Below are 4813 nucleotides of genomic sequence, written 5' to 3' on the forward strand. Positions count from 1 at the left end.
CAACAACTAAACAAGTTCAAGTCGAGTAGTCATTTGAAAGACAAATACAATTTCAGCGAGACACCCCAACGGCGAAATCCATTAACGCCAAGATAATGGAATTCATTGCCCTTGACAATCAACTGTTCTCTGTCGTGGATGATGTTGGCTTTCGCTGACTGGTCGAGTACCGCAAGCCCTGGTACACACTACCAAGTAGGCTCCATTTTTCAGATGTTACCCTACAGGAGTTACACAGTATACTTGAAACGCACATCCTTGAGCTACTTGCTATGGGAGTCACTGCCATTAGCTTCACGACTGACATTTGGACCAGCGATGTCAGCCCCATGAGCATGCAGAGTCTGACAGCACAGTGGGTCGATGAGGATTTCGTACTGAGGAACGCCGTATTGCATGCTCAAGAATGTGCTGGTTCTCATACCGCTGCTGCCATTTCAATGGCATTTGAGAACATGTTTGAAACTAGGAAAATCTCCAAGAACAAAGTACACGCTGTGCTACGTGATAATGCACGTAACATGACAAAGGCTTTGGAAGAATGCGGAGTCGGCAATTTGCCATGCATGGCGCACACGCTGCAAATGGCTGTGAACGAAGGTGTTTTGGCCCCAACGCAGCATATCTGAGACAGTGGCAACAGGTAAGGAAGATAGTGGGTCATTTTAAACACTCACCCCTAGCTTACAGCCGCCTGCAAGCAACACAGGAGCAGCTTGGAGTGAAAACGAAAAGGCGCAAGCAAGACGTTTCCACCAGATAGAACAGTACTTTTTACATGACGTAGAGCCTGCTGGAACAAAAACGAGTGCTTGGCGTGTACGCAGCCGACTAGGAGTTACCTGCAACAATCAGTACAAACCTGTGGACTCTCATTGAAAACATTAACACGCCCATAGCTGCAACTGACTCGAGAAATAACCTCATCGACCGCTTCTGCAGCAGACGTGATACCCTCCGTCAAGACATTGAAACGCCCGCTCAACAAAACTGCCGACACAGACCGTGGGGTTAAAACTTGCAAAATAACTCCACTAGAGGATGTGAACAAGCAATTCGTTGGCAGTCTCTCTGAGCCTCTTTACAGTGTCGCCATCATGCTCGATGCCAGGTACAAGGACCACTACTTCGATGCAGACAAGAAACAGGGTTTACGTGAAACGTTAGACACAGCTGGACAAGATGGAAAACGGACACACTGACAGTGCACAACGAGGAAGAAAGGCCACGGACAGACAGAGCTGAAACTTCACTGCTTGACATGTATGATGAAATCCTGGTTGAGAAATAACGAAACAGCACATCAAGTAAGTGAAAGAAATAGGTTGATTATGTTTTACTGGTAATGGGGACATACATAAATGCCAACAAAATAACTTTTTGGTCAGTGTATGTACAGTTGATGTCGGAAGTTTACATACACTTAGGTTGGAGTCATTAAAACTCGTTTTTCAACCACTCCACAAATTTCTTGTTAACAAACCATAGTTTTGGCAAGTCGGTTAGGACATCTACTTTGTGCATGACACAAGTCATTTTTCCAACAATTGTTTACAGACAGATTATTTCACTTATAATTCACTGTATGAAACACTGTGAAACTATCCCAGTTCTTCCATGGACTACATACTGTTAGGTTCTAAATATCAGAGTAAGAAATTGACAGACACTATGAAAGCTCCAACCAAGTTTATTCACCCATTGGGTCAATACAGCTGCATAAGACAAAAACAATTTCCACCAGTGGTAATAAACGTCCCTTTTTCAGGACCCTGTCTTTCAAAGTTAATTTGTAAAAATCCATATAACTTCACAGATCTTCATTGTAAAGGGTTTAAACACTTTTTGTTGTTCATTGCTTGTTCAATGAATCATAAACAATTAATGAACATGCACCTGTGGAACGGTCGTTAAGACACCAACAGCTTAGACGGTAGGCAATTAAGGTCAGTTATGAAAACTTAGGACACTAAAGAGGCCTTTCTACTGACTCTGAAAAACACCAAAAGAAAGATTCCCAGGGTCCCTGCTCATCTGCGTGAACGTGCTTTATGACTCCTTGCAGCATGCCTGAGGACTGCAGATGTGGCCAGGGCAATAAATTGCAATGTCCGTACTGTGAGACGCCTAAGACAGCGCTACAGGGAGACAGGACGGACAGCTGATCGTCCTCGCAGTGGTAGACCACGTGTAACACCTGCGGGACAGGTACAGGATGGCAACAACTGCCCGAGTTACACCAGGAATGCAGAATCCCTCCATCAGTGCTCAGACTGTCCGCAATAGGCTGAGAGAGGCTGGACTGAGGGCTTGTAGGCATGTTGTAAGGCAGGTCCTCACCAGACATCACCGGCAACAATGTCGCCTATGGGCACAAACCCACAGTCGCTGGACCAGACAGGACTGGCAAAAAGTGCTCTTCACTGACGAGTCGCGGTTTTGTCTCAGCAGGGGTGATGGTCGGATTTGCGTTTCTCGTCAAAGGAATGAGCGTTACACCGAGGCCTGTACTCTGGAGCGGAATCGATTGAGGTGGAGGGTCCGTCATGGTCTAGGGCAGTGTGTCACAGCATCATCGGACTGAGCTTGTTGTCATTGCAGGCAATCTCAACGCTGTGCGTTACAGGGAAGACATCCTCCTCCCTTATGTGGTACCCTTCCTGCAGGCTCATCCTGACATGATCCTCCAGCATGACAATGCCACCAGCCATACTGCTCATTCTGTGCATGATTTCCTGCAAGACAGGAATGTCAGTGTTCTGCCATGGCCAGCGAAGAGCCCGGATCTCAATCCTATTGAGCACGTCTGGGACCTGTTGGATCTGTTGGACTTGTTGGAACTTGCAGGTGCCTTGGTGGAAGAGTTGGGTAACATCTCACAGCAAGAACTGGCAAATCTGGTGCAGTCCATGAGGAGGAAATGCACTGCAGTACTTAATGCAGCTGGTGGCCACACCAGATACTGACTGTTACTTTTGATTTTGACCCCCCCTTTGTTCAGGGACACATTATTCCATTTCTGTTAGTTACATGTTTTTGGAACTTGCTCAGTTTGTTTCAGTTGTTAAATCTTATGTTCTTACAAATATTTACACATTAAGTTTTCTGAAAATAAAACACATTTGACAGTGAGAACTTTTTTGTTGTTGCTGAGTTTATATATGTCCTCCTCCTCTCTAAACATTACATCGTTATTGCTAGGCAGGAAGATATGTGATACGGACAATAAACTGTTCCTTCTCCCTTAATGTGACCTGATCTCGACCCCCGTTTCCTCACTAATCCACAGCTCTCTATCCTTATCGGTGCCTGCCAACGTGATCGTCTTCCCTGCACTCAGTACGTTCCCAGCTTAATTGCTTATACCATTTAAATTCCTCCTACAGATACCCATATGGGTAATGTTCAAGTCCGGGCTGTCCGGGCTCTGGTGGACATTCAGAGTCTTTTCCCGAAGCCACTACTGCATTGTCTTGGCTGTGTGCTTAGGGTTGTTATCCTGTTGGAAATCAAATTGTATTGGTCACATACACATGGTTAGCAGATGTTATTCCGAGTGTAGCGAAATGCTTGTGCTTCTAGTTCCGACAGTGCAGCAATATCTAACATGTACTCTAACAATTCCAAACAACTACATAATACACACAAATCTAATTAAAGGAATGGGATAAGAATATATACATAAATATATGGATGAGCAATGACAGAGTGGCATAGGCAAGATGCAATAGATGGTATAAAATACAGAATATACATATGAGATGAGTAGTGCAAGATATGGTGAACCTTCGCCGCAGTCTGAAGTCCTGAGTGCTCTGGAGGAGGTTTTCATCAAGGATCTCTGTACTTTGCTCCGTTCATCTTTCCACGATCCTGACTAGTCTCCCAGTCCCAGCTGCTGAAAAATATCCCTGCAGCATGATGCTGCCACCACTATTCTTCACCATAGGGATGGTGCCAGGTTTCCTCCAGAAGTGACACTTGGCATTCAGGTCAAAGAGTTCAATCTTGGTTTCATCAGACCAGATAATCTTGTTTCCTATGGTCCGAATGTCCTTTCGGTGCCTTTTGGCAAACTCCATGCAGGCTGTCATGTGCCTTTTACTGATCAGTGGCTTCCATATGGCCACTCTACCATAAAAACCTGAATGGTGGAGTGCTGCAGAGATGGTTGTCCTTCTGGAAGGATCTCTCATCACCAGAGGAACTCTGGAGCTCTGTCAGAGGGACCATCGGGTTCTTGGTCACCTCCCTGATCAAGACCCTTCTCCCCGATTGCTCAGTTTGGCCGGGCAGCCAGCTCTAGGAAGAGTCTTGGTGATTCCAAACTTCTTCCACTTAAGAATGATGGAGGCCACTGTGCTCTTCGGACCTTCAATACTGTAGATATTTTTTGGTACCCATTCCCAGACCTGTGCCTCGACACAATCCTGTCTCGGAGCGCTACGGACAATTCCTTCGACCTCATAGCTTGGTTTTTGCTCTGACATGCACGGGTCAACTGTGGGACCTTATATAGACAGGTGTGTGCCTTTCCAAATCATATCCAATCAATTGAAATTTATTACAGGTGGACTCCAATCAAGTTGTAGAAACATGTCAAGGGTGATCATGGAAACAGGATGCACCTGAGCTCAATTTCAAGTCTCACAGCAAAGGGTCTGAATACTTAAGGAAATTAGGTATTTCTGCAAACATTTCTCGCTCTGTCATTATGGGGTATTTTGTGCAGATTAATGAGTGGTTTAAAAAAAAAAAATCCATTAAAATGCCCTTTTCTTGAACCACAATATGAGCATACAGAGCAATGGCA

The sequence above is a fragment of the Salvelinus fontinalis genome, chromosome 12 (assembly GCF_029448725.1).
Source record: "Salvelinus fontinalis isolate EN_2023a chromosome 12, ASM2944872v1, whole genome shotgun sequence".
NCBI lineage: Eukaryota > Metazoa > Chordata > Actinopteri > Salmoniformes > Salmonidae > Salvelinus > Salvelinus fontinalis.